This window comes from Triticum urartu, chromosome 2A (genome assembly GCF_056163025.1).
Source record: "Triticum urartu cultivar PI428250 chromosome 2A, HENAU_Tu73, whole genome shotgun sequence".
Lineage (NCBI taxonomy): Eukaryota > Viridiplantae > Streptophyta > Magnoliopsida > Poales > Poaceae > Triticum > Triticum urartu.
This window is the reverse complement of record NC_141874.1, coordinates 705043771-705064402: the sequence shown is the minus strand read 5'-3', so window position 1 is coordinate 705064402 and position 20632 is coordinate 705043771. Positions and strand designations below refer to the sequence as shown.

At 43.1% G+C, this 20632-nt stretch overlaps 1 pseudogene; it reads right to left on the bottom strand.

Moving 5' to 3' along the window:
- Positions 1 to 19303: 19303 nt before the first annotated feature.
- Positions 19304 to 20632, bottom strand: LOC147986963 (protein FAR1-RELATED SEQUENCE 5-like; annotated as a pseudogene).

The window sequence follows — 20632 nt, the reverse complement described above, 5'->3', positions numbered from 1 at the left end:
GCGGATCTTACTCTGGTTGATCTACGAGGTTCGGTAATAACTTGATCTGAAGTTTCATGATCATCATCATTAACTTCCTCACTAATTAGTGTAGGTGTCACAGAAACCGTTTTCTGTGATGAACTACTTTCCAATAAGGGAGCAGGTACATTTACCTCATCAAGTTCTACTTTCCTCCCACTCACTTGTTTCGAGAGAAACTCCTTCTCTAGAAAGGATCCATTCTAAGCAACGAATATCTTGCCTTCGGATCTGTGATAGAAGGTGTACCCAACTGTCTCCTTTGGGTATCCTATGAAGACACATTTCTCCGATTTGGGTTTGAGCTTATCGGGATGAAACCTTTTCACATAAGCATCACAACCCCAAACTTTAAGAAACGTCAACTTTGGTTTCTTGTTAAACCACAGTTCATATAGTGTCATCTCAACGGATTTAGATGGTTCCCTATTTAACGTGAATGCAGTTGTCTCTAATGCATAACCCCAAAACGATAGTGGTAAATCGGTAAGAAACATCATAGATTGCACTATATCCAATAAAGTACGGTTATGAAGTTCGGACACACCATTATACTGTGGTGTTCCAGGTGGCATGAGTTTGTGAAACTATTCCACATTGTTTTAATTGAAGACCAAACTCGTAACTCAAATATTCGTCTCTGTGATTAGATCGTAGACACTTTATTTTCTTGTCATGATGATTTTCTACTTCACTCTGAAATTCTTTGAACTTTTCAAATGTTTCAGACTTATGTTTCATCAAGTAGATATACTCATATCTGCTCAAATCATCTGTGAAGGTCAGAAAATAACGATACCCGGTGCGAGCCTCAACACTCATCGGATCGCATACATCAGTATGTATTATTTCCAATAAGTCAGTTGCTCGCTCCATTGTTCCGGAGAACGGCGTTTTAGTCATCTTGTCCATGAGGCATGGTTCGCAAGCATCAAGTGATTCATAATCAAGTGATTCCAAAAACCCATCAGCATGGAGTTTCTTCATGCGCTTTACACCAATATGACCTAAACGGTAGTGCCACAAATAAGTTGCACTATCATTATTAACTTTGCATCTTTTGGTTTTAATATTATGATTATGTGTATCACTATGATCGAGATCCAACAAACTATTTTCATTGGGTGTGTAACCATATAAGGTTTTATTCATGTAAACAAAACAACAATTTATTCTCTTACTTAAATGAATAACCGTATTACAATAAATATGATCAAATCATATTCATGCTCAACGCAAACACCAAATAACACTTATTTAGGTTCAACACTAATCCCGAAAGTATAGGGAGTGTGCGATGATGATCATATCAATCTTGGAACCACTTCCAACACACATCGTCACTTCACCCTTAACTAGTCTCTGTTTATTCTGCAACTCCCGTTTCGAGTTACTAATCTTAGCAACTGAACTAGTATCAAATACTGAGGGGTTGCTATAAACACTAGTAAAGCACACATCAATAACATGTATATCAAATATACTTATGTTCACTTTGCCATCCTTCTTATCCGCCGATCACTTGGGGTAGTTCCGCTTCTAGTGACCAGTCCCTTTGCAGTAGAAGCACTTAGTCTCAGGCTTAGGATCAGACTTAGGCTTCTTCACTTGAGAAGCAACTTGCTTTCCGTTCTTCTTGAAGTTCCCCTTCTTCCTTTTGCCCTTTTCTTGAAACTAGTGGTCTTGTCTACCATCAACACTTGATGTTTTTCTTGATTTCCACCTTCGTCGATTTTAGCATCACGAAGAGCTTGGGAATCGTTTCCGTTATCCCTTGCATATTATAGTTCATCACGAAGTTCTACTAACTTGGTGATGGTGACTAGAGAATTCTGTCAATCACTATTTTATCTGGAAGATTAACTCCCACTTGATTCAAGCGATTGTAGTACCCAGACAATCTGAGCACATGCTCACTAGTTGAGCGATTCTCCTCCATCTTTAGCTATAGAACTTGTTGGAGACTTCATATCTCTCAACTCGGGGATTTGCTTGAAATATTACCTTCAACTCCTGGAACATCTCATATGGTCCATGACGTTTAAAACGTATTTGAAGTCCCGATTCTAAGTCGTTAAGCATGGTGCACTAAACTATCAAGTAGTCATCATATTGAGCTAGCCAAACGTTCATAACGTCTGCATCTGCTCCTGCAATAGGTCTGTCACCTAGCGGTGCATCAAGGACATAATTCTTCTGTGCAGCAATGAGGATAAACCTCAAATCACGGATCCAATCCGCATCATTGCTACTAACATCTTTCAACACAATTTTCTCTAGGAACATATCAAAATAAACATATGAAAGCAACAACGCGAGCTATTGATCTACAACATAATTTGCAAAATACTACCAGGACTAAGTTCATAATAAATTTAAGTTCAATTAATCATATTACTAAAGAACTCCCACTTAGATAGACATCCCTCTAATCCTCTAAGTGATCACGTGATCCAAATCAACTAAACCATGTCCGATCATCACGTGAGATGGAGTAGTTTCATTGGTGAACATCACTATGTTGATCATATCTACTATATGATTCACGCTCGACCTTTTGGTCTCCGTGTTCCGAGGCCATATCTGTATATGCTTGGCTCGTCAAGTATAACCTGAGTATTCTGCGTGTGCAACTGTTTTGCACCCGTTGTATTTGAACGTAGAGCCTATCACACCCGATCATCACGTGGTGTCTCAGCACGAAGAACTTTCGCAACGGTGCATACTCAGGGAGAACACTTCTTGATAATTTAGTGAGAGATCATCTTAAAATGCTACCGTCAATCAAAGCAAGATAGGATGTATAAAAGATAAACATCACATGCAATCAATATAAGTGATATGATATGGCCATCATCATCTTGTGCTTGTGATCTCCATCTTCGAAGCACCGTCATGATCATCATCGTCATCGGCTCGACACCTTGATCATCATCGTAGCATCGTTGTCGTCTCGCCAATCTTATGCTTCCATGACTGTCGCTACCGCTTAGTGAGAAAGTAAAGCATTACAGCGCAATTGCATTGCATACAATAAAGCGACAACCATATGGCTCCTGCCAGTTGCCGATAACTCAGTTACAAAACATGATCATCTCATACAATAAAATTTAGCATCATGTCTTGACCATATCACATCACAATATGCCCTGCAAAAACAAGTTAGACGTCCTCTACTTTGTTGTTGCAAGTTTTACGTGGCTGCTACGGGCTTAGCAAGAACCGATCTTACCTACGCATCAAAGCCACAACGATAGTTTGTCAAGTTGGTGTTGTTTTAACCTTCGCAAGGACGGGGCGTAGTCACACTTGGTTCAACTAAAATTGGAGAAACTGACACCCGCTAGCCACCTTTGTGCAAAGCACGTCGGGAGAACCGGTCTAGCGTAAGCGTACGCGTAATGTCGGTCCGGGCCACTTCGTCCAATAATACCGCCGAACCAAAGTATGACATGCTGGTAAGCAGTATGACTTATATCGCCCACAACTCACTTGTGTTCTACTCGTGCATATAACATCAACGCATAAAACCTAGGCTCTGATACCACTGTTGGGGAACATAGTAATTTCAAAATTTTCCTACGCACCCGCAAGATCATGGTGATGCATAGCAACAAGAGGGGAGAGTGTGATCTGCGTACCCTTGTAGACCGACAGCGGAAGCGTTATGACAATGCGGTTGATGTAGTCGTACGTCTTCATGGCCTGACCGATCAAGCACCGAAACTACGGCACCTCCGAGTTTTAGCACACGTTCAGCTCGATGACGATCCCCGGACTCCGATACAGCAAAGTGTCGGGGAAGAGTTCCGTCAGCACAACGGCGTGGTGACGATCTTGATGTTCAACTGTCGCAGGGCTTCGCCTAAGCACCACTACAATATTATCAAGGAGTATGGTGGAAGGGGGCACCGCACACGGCTAAGAAAACGATCACGAGGATCAACTTGTGTGTCTAGGGGTGCCCCTGCCCCCGTATATAAAGGAGCAAGGGCAGGAGGCCGGCCGGCCCTAGGGCGCGCCAAGGAGGAGGAGTCCTCCTAGTAGGAGTAGGACTCCCCTCTTTCCTACTCCTACTAGGAGGGGGAAAGGAAGGGGGAGAGGGAGAAGGAAAGGGGGCGCCCCCCCTCTCCTAGTCCAATTCGGACCAGAGGGGGAAGGGGCGCGCGGCCCACCCTGGCCGCCCCTCTCTCTCTCCACTAGGGCCCATAAGGCCCATTACTTCTCCCGGGGGGTTCCGGTAACCCTCCGGCACTCCGATTTTCTCCGAAATCACCCGGAACACTTCCGGTGTCTGAAGATAGCCGTCCAATATATCAATATTTATGTCTCGACCATTTCGAGACTCCTCGTCATGTCCGTGATCACATCCGGGACTTCGAACTAACTTCGGTACATCAAAACTCATAAACTCATAATATAACTATCATCGAAACCTTAAGCGTGCGGACCCTACGGGTTCGAGAACAATGTAGACATGACCGAGACATGTCTCCAGTCAATAACCAATAGCGGAACCTGGATGCTCATATTGGCTCCCACATATTCTACGAAGATCTTTATCGGTCAGACCGCATAACAACATACGTTGTTCCCTTTGTCATCGGTATGTTACTTGTCCGAGATTCGATCGTCAGTATCTTAATACCTAGTTCAATCTCGTTACCGGCAAGTCTCTTTACTCGTTCCGTAATATGCCCTAGAGGCAATAATAAAGTTATTATTTATTTCCTTATATCATGATAAATGTTTATTATTCATGCTAGAATTGTATTAACCGGAAACATAATACATGTGTGAATACATAGACAAACAGAGTGTCACTAGTATGCCTCTACTTGACTAGCTCGTTAATCAAAGATGGTTATGTTTCCTAACCATGGACAAAGAATTGTTATTTGATTAACGGGATCACATCATTAGTTGAATGGTCTGATTGACATGACCCATTCCATTAGCTTAGCATCCGATCATTTAGTATGTTGATATTGCTTTCTTCATGACTTATACATGTTCCTATGACTATGAGATTATGTAACTCCCGTGTGCCGGAGGAACACTTTGTGTGCTACCAAACGTCACAACGTAACTGGGTGATTATAAAGGTGCTCTACAGGTGTCTCCAAAGGTACATGTTGGGTTGACGTATTTCGAGATTAGGATTTTTCACTCCGATCGTCGGAGAGGTATCTCTGGGCCCTCTCGGTAATGCACATCACATAAGCCTTGCAAGCATTGCAACTAATGAGTTAGTTGCGAGATGATGTATTACGGAACGAGTAAAGAGACTTGCCGGTAACGAGATTGAACTAGGTATTGGATACTGACGATCGAATCTCGGGCAAGTAACATACCGATGACAAAGGGAACAACGTATGTTGTTATGCGGGCTGACCGATAAAAGATCTTCGTAGAATATGTAGGAACCAATATGGGCATCTAGGTCCCGCTATTGGTTATTGACCGGAGACGTGTCTCGGTCATGTCTACATTGTTCTCGAACCCGTAGGGTCCGCACACTTAAGGTTTCAATGACAGTTATATTATGAGTTTATGAGTTTTGATGTACCGAAGGAGTTCGGAGTCCCGGATGAGATTGGGGACATGACGAGGAGTATCGAAATGGTCGAGACATAAAAATCGATATATTGGACGACTATATTCGGACATCGGAAATGTTCCGAGTGATTCGAGTATTTTTCGGAGTACCGAAGAGTTACGGGAATTCGCCGGGAGAAGTATTGTGCCTTATTGGGCCTTACGGGAAAGAGAGAGGGGCTTCCTAGGGCAGGCCGCGTGCCCCCCCAAGGCCTAGTCCGAATTGGACTAGGGGGAGGGGCTGCGCCCCTTCCTTGTTTCCTACTCCTACATGGAAGGACTCCTAGTTGGACTAGGAAAGGGGGAATCCTACTCCCGGTGGGAGTAGGACGCCCCTAGGGCGCGCCATAGAGAGGGCCGGCCCTCCCCTCCTCCACTCCTTTATATACGGGGGCAGGGGGCACCCCATAGACACACAAGTTGATCCACGTGATCATATTCTTAGCCGTGTGCGGCGCCCCCTGCCACCATAGTCCTCGATAATATTGTAGCAGTGCTTAGGCGAAGCCCTGCGACAGTAGTACATCAAGATCGTCACCACGCCGTCGTGCTGACGGAACTCTTCCCCGACACTTTGCTGGATCGGAGTCCGGGGATCGTCATTGAGCTGACCGTGTGCTAGAACTCGGAGGTGCCGTAGTTTCGGTGATTGATCGGTTGGGCCGTGGAGACGTACGACTACATCAACCAAACGCTTCCGTTGTTGATCTACAAGGGTACGTAGATCACACTCTCCCCTCTCGTTGCTATGCATCACCATGATCTTGCGTGTGCGTAGGAATTTTTTTGAAATTACTACATTCCCCAACAGTGGCATCCGAGCCTAGGTTTGTATGGTTTGATGTTATATGCACGAGTAGAACACAAGTGAGTTGTGGGCGATATAAGTCATACTGCTTACCAGCATGTCATACTTTGGTTCGGCGGTATTGTTGGATGAAGCGGCCCGGACCGACACTACGCGTACGCTTACGCGAGACTGGTTCTACCGTTGTGCTTTGCACACAGGTGGCTGGCGGGTGTCAGTTTCTCCAACTTTAGTTGAACCGAGTGTGGCTACGCCCGGTCCTTGTGAAGGTTAAAACAGCACCAACTTGACAAACTAGCGTTGTGGTTTTGATGCGTAGGTAAGATTGGTTCTTGCTTAAGCCCGTAGCAGCCACGTAAAACTTGCAACAACAAAGTAGAGGACGTCTAACTTGTTTTTGCAGGGCATGTTGTGATGTGATATGGTCAAAACGTGATGAGATATAAGTTGTTGTATGAGATGATCATGTTTTTTTGAAGTTATCAGCAACTGGCAAAATCCTTATGGTTGTCTCTTTATTGCATAAGATGCAAGCGCCCAATAATTGCTTTACTTTATCGCTATGCGATAGCAATAGTTGCGAGAGCAATTGTTGGCGAGACGACCACGTGACGACACATTGATATAGATCAAGATGATGGAGATCATAGTGTCATGCTGGTGATGATAGAGATCATGACAGTACTTTGGAGATGGAAATCAAAGGCACAAGATGATGATGGCCATAACATGTCACATATTTTGATTGCATGTGATGTTTATCTTTTATGCATCTTATCTTGCTTTGATTGACGGTAGCATTATAAGATGATTCCTCACTAAATTTCAAGATAAAAGTGTTCTCCCTGAGTATGCACCATTGCCAAAGTTCGTCGTGCCTAGACACCACGTGATGATTGGGTGTGATAAGCTCTACGTCCATCTACAACGGGTGCCAGCCAGTTTTGCACACGCAGAATACTCATGTTAAACTTGACGAGCCTAGCATATGCAGATATGGCCTCGGAACATTGAGACCGAAAGGTCGAGCGTGAATCATATAGTAGATATGATCAACATAGTGATGTTCACCATTGAAAGCTACTCCATTTCACGTGATGATCGGTTATGGTTTAGTTGATTTGGATCATGTGATCACATAGAGGTTTAGAGGGATGTCTATCTAAGTGGGAGTTCTTAAGTAATATGATTAATTGAACTTTAATTTATCATGAACTTAGTCCTGGTAGTATTAGCATATCTATGTTGTAGATCAATAGCTCGCGTTGTTGCTTTCATATGTTTATTTTGATATGTTCCTAGAGAAAAATTGTGTTGAAAGATGTTAGTAGCAATGATGCGGATTGGATCCGTGATCTGAGGTTTATCCTCATTGCTGCACAGAAGAATTATGTCCTTGATGCACCGCTAGGTGACAGACCTATTGCAGGAGCAGATGCAGATGTTATGAACGTTTGGCTAGCTCAATATGATGACTACTTGATAGTTTAGTGCACCATGCTTAACGGCTTAGAATCGGGACTTCAAAGACGTTTTGAACGTCATGGACCATATGAGATGTTCCAGGAGTTGAAGTTAATATTTCAAGCAAATACCCGAGTTGAGAGATATGAAGTCTCCAACAAGTTCTATAGCTAAAAGATGGAGGAGAATCGCTCAACTAGTGAGCATGTGCTCAGATTGTATGGGTACTACAATCGCTTGAATCAAGTGGGAGTTAATCTTCCAGATAAGATAGTGATTGACAGAATTCTCTAGTCACCATCACCAAGTTAGTAGAAATTCGTGATGAACTATAGTATGCAAGGGATGACGAAAACGACTCCCGAGCTTTTCATGATGATGAAATCGATGAAGGTAGAAATCAAGAAAGAGCATCAAGCGTTGATGGTAGACAAGACCACTAGTTTCAATAAAAGGGCAAAGGGAAGAAGGGGAACTTCAAGAAAAACGGCAAGCAAGTTGCTGCTCAAGTGAAGAAGCCCAAGTCTGGTCCTAAGCCTGAGACTAAGTGCTTCTACTGCAAAGGGACTGGTCACTGGAAGCGGAACTGCCCCAAGTATTTGGTGGATAAGAAGGATGGCAAAGTGAACAAAGGTATATTTGATATACAGATTATTAATGTGTATTTTACTAGTGTTTGTAGCAACCCCTCGGTATTTGATACTGGTTCAGTTGCTAAGAGTAGTAACTCGAAACGGGAGTTGCAGAATGAACAGAAACTAGTTAAGGGTGAAGTGACGATGTGTGTTGGAAGTAGTTCCAAGATTGATATGATCATCATCGCACACTCCCTATACTTTCGGGATTAGTGTTGAACCTAAATAAGTGTTATTTGGTATTTGCGTTGAGCATGAATATGATTTGATCATGTTTATTGTAATACGGTTATTCATTTAAGTAAAATAATAAATTGTTGTTCTGTTTACATGAATAAAACCTTATATGGTTACACACCCAATGAAAATAGTTCATTGGATCTCTATCGTAGTGATACACATATTCATAATATTGAAACCAAAAGATGCAAAGTTAATAATGATAGTGCACCTTATTTGTGGCACTGCCGTTTAAGTCATATTGGTGTAAAGCGCATGAAGAAACTACATGCTGATGGGCTTTTGGAATCACTTGATTATGAATCACTTGATGCTTGCGAACCATGCCTTATGGGCAAGATGACTAAAACGCCGTTCTTCGGAACAATGAAGCAAGCAACAGATTTGTTGGAAATCATACATACTGATGTATGTGGTCCGATGAATATTAAGGCTTGCAGCAGGTATCATTATTTTCTGACCTTCACAGATGATTTGAGCAGATATGGGGATATCTACTTGATGAAACATAAGTCTGAAACATTTGAACAGTTCAAAGAATTTCAGAGTGAAGTGGAAAATCATCGTGACAAGAAAATAAAAGTTTCTACGATATGATCGCAGAGGTAAAATATTTGAGTTACGAGTTTGGCCTTCAATTAAAACAATGTGAAATAGTTTCACTACTCACGCCACCTGGAACACCATAGTGTAATGGTGTGTCCAAACGTCATAACCATACTTTATTAGATATAGTGCGATCTATGATGTCTCTTACCGATCTACCACTATCGTTTTGGGGTTATGCATTAGAGACAGTTGCATTCACGTTAAATAGGGCACCATCTAAATCCGTTGAGACGACACTGTATGAACTATGGTTTGGCAAGAAACCTAAGCTGTCGTTTCTTAAAATTTGGAGTTGCGATGCTTATGTGAAAAAGTTTCATCTCGATAAGCTCAAACTCAAATCGGAGAAATATGTCTTCATAGGATACCCAAAGGAGACAGTTGGGTACACCTTCTATCACAGATCCGAAGGCAAGACATTCGTTGCTAAGAATGGATCCTTTCTAGAGAAGGAGTTTCTCTCGAAAGAAGTGAGTGGGAGGAAAGTAGAAAACTTGATAAGGTAATTGTACCTTCTCCCTTATTGGAAAATAGTTCATCACAGAAATCTGTTCCTGTGACTACTACAACAATTAGTGAGGAAGCTAATGATGATGATCATGTAACTTCAGATCAAGTTACTACCGAATCTCGTAGGTAAACCAGAGTGAGATCCGCACCAGAGTGGTATGGTAATCCTATTCTGGAGGTCATGTTACTTGACCATGACGAACCTACGAACTATGAGGAAGCGATGATGAGCCCAGATTCCGATAAATGGCTTGAGGCCATGAAATCTGAGATAGGATCCATGTATGAGAACAAAGTGTGGACTTTGGTGGACTTGCCCGAGGATCGGCAAGCTATTGATAATAAATGGATCTTCAAGAGGAAGACGGACACGGATAGTACTGTTACTATCTACAAAGCTAGAATTGTCGCAAAAGGTTTTCGACAAGTTCAAGGTGTTGACTATGATGAGAGTTTCTCACTCGTATCTATGCTTAAGTTTGTCCGAATCATGTTAGCAATTGCCGCATTTTATGAAATCTGGCAAATGGATAAACAAAACTGCATTCCTTAATAGATTTATTAAAGAAGAGTTGTATGTGATGCAACAAGATGGTTTTGTCAATCCTAAAGGTGCTAACAAAATATGCAAAGCTACAGCGATCCATTTATGGACTGGTGCAAGCATCTCGGAGTTGGAATATACGCTTTGATAAGTTGATCAAAGCATATAATTTTATACAGACTTGCGGTGAAGCCTGTATTTACAAGAAAGTGAGTGGGAGCACTACAACATTTCTGATAAGTATATGTGAATGACATATTGTTGATCAGAAATAATGTAGAATTATTCTGCAAAGCATAAAGGAGTGTTTGAAAGGAGTTTTTTAAAGAAAGACCTCGGTGAAGCTGCTTACATATTGAGTATCAAGATCTACAGGGATAGATCAAGATGCTTGATAAGTTTTTTTAATGAGTACATACCTTGACAAAGATTTTGAAGTAGTTCAAAATGGAACAGTCAAAGAAAAAGTTTCTTGCCTGTGTTACAAGGTGTGAAGTTGAGTAAGACTCAAAGCCCGACCACGGCAGAAGATAGAAAGAGAATGAAAGTCATTCCCTATGCCTCAGTCATAGGTTCTATAAAGTATGCCATGCTATGTACCAGATCTGTTGTATACCATACACTGTGTTAAGAGAGGGAGTACAATAGTGATCTAGGAGTAGATCAATGGACAGCGTCAAAATTATCCTTATTGGAATAAGGATATGTTTCTCGATTACGGAGGTGACAAAAGGTTCGTCGTAAAGGGTTACGTCGATGCAAGTTTTGACACTGATCCACATGACTCTAAGTCTCAATCCAGATACATATTGAAAGTGGGAGCAATTAGCTGGAGTAGCTCCATGCAGAGCATTGTTGACATAGAAATTTGCAAAATACATGCGGATCTGAATGTGGCAGACCCGTTGACTAAACTTCTCTCACAAGCAAAACATGATCACTTTTTGGGTCTTAATCACATAGCGATGTGAACTAGATTATTGAATCTAGTAAACCCTTTGGGTGTTAGTCACATGGAGATGTGAACCAATCACATAAAGATGTGAACTATTGATGTTAAATCACATGGCGATGTGATCTAGATTATTGACTCTAGTGCAAGTGGGAGACTGAAGGAAATATGCCCTAGAGGCAATAATAAAGTTATTATTTATTTCCTTATATCATGATAAATGTTTATTATTCATGCTAGAATTGTATTAACCGGAAACATAATACATGTGTGAATACATAGACAAACAGAGTGTCACTAGTATGCCTCTACTTGACTAGCTCGTTAATCAAAGACGGTTATGTTTCCTAACCATGGACAAAGAATTGTTATTTGATTAACGGGATCACATCATTAGTTGAATGATCTGATTGACATGACCCATTCCATTAGCTTAGCATCCGATCATTTAGTATGTTGCTATTGCTTTCTTCATGACTTATACATGTTCCTATGACTATGAGATTATGTAACTCCCGTGTGCCGGAGGAACACTTTGTGTGCTACCAAACGTCACAACGTAATTGGGTGATTATAAAGGTGCTCTACAGGTGTCTCCAAAGGTACATGTTGGGTTGACGTATTTTGAGATTAGGATTTGTCACTCCGATCGTCGGAGAGGTATCTCTGGGCCCTCTCGGTAATGCACATCACATAAGCCTTGCAAGCATTGCAACTAATGAGTTAGTTGCGAGATGATGTATTACGGAGCGAGTAAAGAGACTTGCCGGTAATGAGATTGAACTAGGTATTGGATACCGACGATCGAATCTCGGGCAAGTAACATACCGATGACAAAGGGAACAACGTATGTCGTTATGCGGTCTGACCGATAAAAGATCTTCGTAGAATATGTAGGAACCAATATGGGCATCCAGGTCCCGCTATTGGTTATTGACCGGAGACGTGTCTCGGTCATGTCTACATTGTTCTCGAACCCATAGGTTCCGCACGCTTAAGGTTTCGATGACAGTTATATTATGAGTTTATGAGTTTTGATGTACCGAAGGAGTTCGGAGTCCCGGATGAGATCGGGTACATGACGAGGAGTCTCGAAATAGTCGAGACGTAAAAATCGATATATTGGACGACTATATTCGGACATCGGAAAGGTTCCGAGTGATTCGAGTATTTTTCGGAGTATCGGAGAGTTACGGGAATTCGCCGGGAGAAGTATTGGGCCTTATTGGACCATACGGGAAAGAGAGAGGGGCTGCCTAGGGCAGGCCGCGCGCCCCCCAAGGCCTAGTCCGAATTGGACTAGGGGGAGGGGCTGCGCCCCTTCCTTGTTTCCTACTCCTACTACATGGAAGGACTCCTAGTTGGACTAGGAAAGGGGGAATCCTACTCCCGGTGGGAGTAGGACTCCCCTAGGGCGCGCCATAGAGAGGGCCGGCCCTCCCCTCCTCCACTCCTTTATATACGGGGGCAGGGGGCACCCCATAGACACACAAGTTGATCCACGTGATCATATTCTTAGCCGTGTGTGGCGCCCCCTGCCACCATAGTCCTTGATAATATTGTAGCGGTGCTTAGGCGAAGCCCTGCGACAGTAGTACATCAAGATCGTCACCACGCCGTCGTGCTGACGGAACTCTTCCCCGACACTTTGCTGGATCGGAGTCCGGGGATCGTCATCGAGCTGAACGTGTGCTAGAACTCGGAGGTGCCGTAGTTTCGGTGCTTGATCGGTTGGGCCGTGGAGACGTACGACTACATCAACCAAACGCTTTCATTGTCGATCTACAAGGGTACGTAGATCACACTCTCGCCTCTCGTTGCTATGCATCACCATGATCTTGCGTGTGCGTAGGAAATTTTTTGAAATTACTACGTTCCCCAACACTTGATACATTACCCGCGGACCTTTGGGGCAGTTTTTCCATTGCCACTACATGCAATCAATTGATCCAAGCATTCCTAGAAACCCCCTTGCCTGTCCAATAGGCAACAACTTCTCCCGTGTCCCGTGCATTTGGTTCTCTGAGATACTCCGGTCCAAACACCTCAATCACGGCATGAGCAAATTTGACAGTAGTCTTGAGGCATGTGCTCTCCCCCATCCTGACGGACTCACCAACGGCGTTTGCAGCAGTACCAAGTACTATGGGTCATCCGGGTGCATCAGTACCACCATGTGTCGTATATTATCAGTAGCACTATTGATCCATGGAACCCTTTTAGCACAATGGGTCATCCGGAAATGTTAACACCACGAGTCACCCTCAACGAGTAAGACCGATTCTCATGACAGCAGCTGGCTATCACCACTACAAGTACTCCGAACCCAAAACTACTTTCACATGGGTGGGCAGCTCGGCGGTCCGACTGGTAGTTGTGGGTCATCCGCTACAGGTAGTACCACGACCATGGCTCTTTACGTGTAGTACTACGGGTCATCCGGATACATCACTACCATGATGAGTAGTCTGATACTACCAGTACCACTATTGATCCCCGGATCCCTTTTAGCACAATGGGTGGCCAGCTGGGCGGTCCCACCAATAGCACTTCAAGTACTCCTCGTCTGGACCCTGACTACCGTTAGTTATCGATGATTCTGACTTGGACTACCCGACAACAGTTGGCTATCACCACTATGTGTATTCCTAACCCAAAACTCCTGGCACGCAACTTCTATAACGGTCTTTCTCAACCCTGACTACCGGTACTGGTGGGTGTTTCAGACTACGACTACCCGTAGTGGTGAGTCCGAACGAGTAATGCCTCCGCTACAGTGTGCAAAAGAGAAGGATTTTTTTAGTTTCTTTTAAGATTTTTTTAGACAAAGTTTCTTTTAAGTTTTTTTTAAGTTGAAGTTTCTTTTAAGTAACAAGAACATTTTGTTATTTCAGATTTACGATATTTGATCCACATGAGCACAAAAGCCCATATAGTAGTTACCAGCCCAATCCAGATACGTAATAGAATTGCCCATATAGTACTTAGCAGCCCAACTTACCAGCCACGTATGTAAACCTAGCCATAGACGCAAATCCCATCGGGAGCAGTTCATCAGGCGGCGGCTCCCTCTCCTCCACGCCCGGCGACGTCCTCTCCTCCGCGTCCGGCGACCCGGTGCTCCGCAACCGAACTGTATGTACACATATGGTGTTTCCCTCCCTCTTATTACCAATCAGATTCAATTAATACAGTGGATGTGGACGGTGCCGCGGCGGCCGATCTGCGGATCCTTTTAGTGGCACATCGCATGCACTAAACTAAAATACAGAAATCTAATACTTTCTCTAAATTGTAGCAGTATGGGACTTAGTAATTTGATCTATATAGTGCACCTAGGACCTAGCACCAAGCACTCCGTACCTTCAGTTCGGCCACATTGTGTTGACTAGTGACAGTTTGAAATTAATAGATATTTCAATTTTCAAACATATTGTAACTAGCACTGTTCTGTTGGTTTCTATAGGGACCATGGATTCAAAGGCACAGCACAACCGAGTGGATGATGACAAGTACTTGCATCAGGCGCGTCAAGAGATGGACAAGAATATGCAGCGAGAGCGAGAGGTGATGGACAAGAATCTGAAGCAGGAGCGGGCAACCGTGGACCGCATGAGGAAGGAGGAGCGTGCAGCCGTGGAACAGATGATGACTGAGGAGCATGCAGCCATGGATCATAGGTTGAAGCATTTCCATGACGATATGGACCTAAAGTTGAAGCAAGAGCGCAAGGACCTGGATCGCGCTATGCAGCTCGAGCATGGCAGGATGGAATTCAATATCATGCAGGCGTGTGCGAACATGGACCGTATGTTGCAGCAGGAGCGTAATGACATGAATCACAAGACCAAGATGGAGGGGATCCGTATGGAAGGGAATATGATGCAAGACCGCATTCTACATCTCGAGCATGGTAAGATGGGCTTCAATAACATGCAGACGCGTGCGGGCATGGACCTTAACTTACCAGAGGACCGCAATGATCCGGATTACAAGGCGAAGATGGAGCAGATCCGCATGGAAGGAAATACGATGCAGGACCGTGCTAATACACGTCTGAAGGTACATTCCTTTATTTTCTAAGATTATTATTCATTATGTTATCCACACACAAAGCAAAATCAGTTTGTAACCACAGCAGGCTCAGCAGGATGACAAGGCCAAGATGGAGGAGATCCGCATGGAAGGGGGTATGATGCAAGACCATGCTAATACAGGCACGAAGGTACCTTTCATTATTTACTTATTATTCATTAAATTATCCACACACAAACCTAAATCAATTTATATCAACAGCATGCTCAGGCACAACAAGACATCCCTACACCAGAGCAATCCATCTCATCAGTACCTCTACACGCAGAACAAGACATCCGTACACCAGAGCAATCTGTCTCATCACCACCTCCGCAGGCAAAATGCGACATCCCACCACCGGAACAATCTGTCTCATCACCACGTCGCTGAGTAAGTATGTTTTACAAATGTTATGCACATCCTACGTATGAACACTTTAATATTGTGTAAAAACTGATGTCAACGAGTCGTATGTAGGTAGTTGTAATGCAATTTATTGTTCATGTGGACGAAGAACTTTCTCATGTTCCTCAAGCATAACACAACAAGAAACCTGGTATGACAACAGTAGTTGAACCTGGCAAGGTGGACTGGCAGATAATGGTAAAAAATTTGCGTTACCATGGGTACAAAGGGGAAAAAAATTTATACTACATCAAGCCTGGGTGCGTACCACCTGAAGGAATGGTACAGATGTCAGGCCAGCATGACGTCGATGAAATGTTGCACGCTTTAGAAGGGATAAAGAAATGGCATTTGTACATTGTGAAGAATTGTGCATTCTTAGATAATAGCGATGATGACATGTCTGAACAGGTTGGTTATATTGCCAAGTTCCTATTTATTATACAAAAAATGGCCACATCATTTGCATAAATACCTTTCACATGCATTTGGGCAGGACATGTCCGAAGAAGACATATATGCATGTGGGTACATGGATATCGGCGAGAGGGACTTGGGCGAATATAGGTCATCGCCCAAAAGGAAGAAACTTGCAGATAACAATCCGAAGAAGGCATTGGATTTCGGCAGCAGTGACGAGCCTCTTCAGTAGGCTTTTGGTTTTTCTACAATTTCAAGCTTTAGAGCTGAACTATTGTCCCAAGTAGTTTTTACATTATTTTCGAACCAACAATCACTTCATTGAAGTGACAATTGTGAGACTATGTTTACAATAATAGGCTTTTAACTTTGAGTTGTTGCTCAATTTTTAGATGAAAGGTTCCTTTGATGCCCGCACACTTAATTGTGGCTTTTACTATTTTTGTATTGCATGTGTTGCACTAGTCCAAACCAGTTTTATGTTCAAAACGTCAATTAAACGATCAGTTTTATTAAGAATGTCACTACACATTTCATGAGACAGGCAAAGAGTATTAGCTTAAAATTTTGGTGCAATTTGTAAAGCAACCCTAGTTCTCAATCTGCAAAGCAAAAAAAGATTGTGGTGATCATCACCACATGCGCAGATCAGCCTACCGCATCGCGCTTCTTGCGACCCGAGACATACAGGCGCGCTCTGTCTGTCACTCAAGCGCCGCTAAACCACATGCCCATACATCCAGCTCATGTGTCTTCCATCTTGCATGCACCTCAGCACTTAATGCCAGAACCCAGACATCAAGCTGAGCCGTGTCTGCCTTGCAGCGCTGCTGTTTTTTTCTTCTTCTTTTTTCTCTCTCCTTGTACGCTGGTCTTGTCTATGCAGCACATCATCATACATGCCTCACTTTTGCTACTAGCACAACACTAGCTTCCGTGTCACAGGTCTCACCAATTTTTTCCCTTTTCTCTGTCAGCTCTAATTTTGTGTGGATACATAGTCTGCTAGTAACCGGCTTGATTAAAAAACATAAAAAACATAAAAAGAGAACAAAAAAGAGCAAAAAAAGAGAACAGAAAAAAGAAGAAAAAAGAAAACAAGTTGGAAAAAAAGTCAAGCCGGCTCGCATCAGTTTTGGGACTAATTTGTTCTGTTTGATATTCAGGATATCATATTTTGGCTGCTCTGTTATCACCTCTCCATCTATCATCAATATTACCTAACCTTCTCTGATTTGTTGTAAAAGAACTCTGGATCTATAGGAGGGGGCTAATAGCTGGCCACAACAAACTAAAGCAGAGAACCTAGAGAAGTGGGATAATAGCGGCACACAAACAGACACACACATGCATGTGTTCAATTACAACAACCGGAGAAATGACTACATACTCATGAAAGCCAATAACTCATCGAACATCATCTTCAACCTCCCACATGTCTTCAACGTATGATGTTTTTACTACATGATCAGCTGCCATTAAATCTACGATGTTTTTTGTACAGACAAGCACACCCTGCCTTGCTACCATTTGTCTTCTCTGCCTTGCTTGAGAATCTAGAACCATAGACTTTTTTCTCTACCTGCTTGATCTTCTTAGTGCGTTTGATCTTCTCAGCAGACCAGCATGTAGCTGCCTGCCACTTCGGGTCACCTGAAGAATATGGAGAAATATTTACAAAAGTTTAAGAAATTGCATAGCCTCGGCAGAAAGTATGATGTCGCAATTACAACACCGGATCTCAACTACATATTGCAATCTCATTTTCAGAAAGAAGTATCATCATATACTGCAGAAATTTTATAATTCTATGAACATATATTGTACATCTCAAAACAGTGGTCCATTTCAAGTTATTAATAAGTAACATGCAGACAATTTCATTCTTTGCTCGGCCAACCAACAATTGTTTTTATATTAGAAATATATGGAAGCCAACCTAATAATACTATTAAAAGACAAATATGATACATGAATTGACAACTAACAGTGATGTTATTCAAGCACAGTCATACTTGCAATAATTAATACTTCATAACAGGACCACAAGCGCAACAGTTTCCTACCACGAAATCCCTTGTATAGAGAGTTGTACCTAACAGTTTGCTGCCATCAGCCCATCACTTACACAGCAACAAATATAATTAGTGCACTATATTAATGAGTAAAGCAGATGCAAAATAAAAAATAGACATATTTGACACCTCTTCCAATTTAGTGCATATACGCCGATCATGACCTTCCACCCCACAGTAGCCACATTTCCTCTTTGATCTTTGCTTCTTCATCTTTGCCTGCAACCTTTTCTTCGGTGCACTTCGGCCTTGCACATGCACTGTGTCTAGAACCTTTTCCAAATCTGCACAATCAATTTCCGTCATCTGTGGCAGCACCAGACCAAACCTAATGCATTCCCCCTAACCACGGCTTGATTCCTTGCTGCCATCTTGTGCATTCAGAACCGTCTTCAGATGTTGATACTCCTCACTGGATTGACATGCCCGGAAACATGCCGCGTGACTCAAATTCCGCAACTCACGGTACCTCACAAGGCTTTCTGAATAGTCATACACCTCGCTCTTTCTGGTCAGAGGGAATGCTGACTTCGCACTCATCATCCACCTCATGGGAACACAACACCTAGGCGGCAGTTACACTTGACGTATTCCCAAGATGTAGAATATGTGAGAGCATGGTGTTCCCAAGTATTCCGGCTTACGACAAGAGCAACTGATCCTGTACAAAGAACCTTCCTTCACCTTACAACGCACTTCGAACTTCTTCTCTCTTCTATCGATCTTAGTGACAACATATGTAGTCAACTCCCATGCGTCTAGTATCTCGCTGATAACACATTTGCTGACGGCATTTATGCTCCATCTGAGCAACTCAAACATACAAGGCGTGAAAACCCGGGCAGCATGTTTCTCAAGACTTGAAGCATCTGCATCTGTAAATGGAACAGACTGTAAGGCCATGATGTCTAGGATCGCCTCGTTCAAGCGTCGTCCCGAAAGGCAACGCTCATAGTGCTCTAGCATATCAAACAATGTCATCTTACCCTCAAGATGTGTATGTAGCACTGAGTTGAGGCTCTCACTATGCTGATTGCTGCTCAATCCTAAGAAACAACGCCCCACCAGGTATGGAGCACACCACAGCTTCCTCATCTGATACATCTGATGCAGCCACGACTCCTCACTTGTCACTTCATTCCTTCGTAAGAACTCTATCCATTTTCTCTCATGCTCTTCAATAGAAGACGAGTCATATATGAAAGATCTGAATTCTTCCCTAACCTCGTCATCATGTAGATGGCGTACAGTGTTCTGCTGAATGTGCCATACACATAGCCTGTGGTATGAGTCAGGCCACACCACCTTGATCGCTCTCTGCATTGCAAGGTCCCCGTCGGTGATTACAAATATCGGATGCTTATGCAACATGGCTTCAGAAAATGTCCGCAACATCCACTCGTACGCCTCGTTAGTTTCATGAGAAATGATCACGCATCCAAAGATAACAGTGTTGCGGTGGTGATTCAACCCGACAAACGGCACAAACGAAAGATTGTACTTATTGGTCCTATATGTGCTATCAAAAACAACAACATCACCGAAAGCCTCGTAATCAAGGAGGGATTGAGTATTGGACCAGAACAATCCCTTCAGATGCCCAGCTTTATCAACCAAGTATTTGAAGAAATAATCTGGGTCTCTCTCTTGCCGCGCCATCATGTGACGGATCACCGCCTGAGCATCACCGGCAGCGACTGTTTCCTGCTTGTAGCGATGGCAGAAGTTATAGATGTCCCTCGTCGTGCATCCAACATGGTCATATCCACCGTACTGCATGCACAACACATCCATGATTTTGTGTTTCTTGATTCCAACACTTTCCATCTCTATAATGTCTGCTTTCTTCTCATCACCGATTCTTCTGTGGGAACGCAGAAAGCAAGAAAGGTCTCGTGGGGCCAGAGGATGGTTGTGTTCATCGATGAAATCTTTCACAAACCACCGCCCTGTTTTCGCGACTCTTGCAATGAATTTTTTTGCTTTACACCCCACACGAGTGATATTCCATGGCTTCCTCTTCCTATCTTCTCTCTTCCTCTTCATGTGTTTCTCTTCACGGCAACCTTCACGACTACAGACAAGTTTCCTCAGAATTATCTTCTCGTTCGCTTCATCTCACTCAACATATCCTTTCCTCACACTAAAGCCTTTCTCAAGAGCATACTTGTTATAGAACTCAAAACCCTCTTCCTCGCTATCAAACATCCTGCTGACAATGCCGTCGTACTCAGCCATACACTCTGCACTTACATCGGCCATGACTTCCTGCAT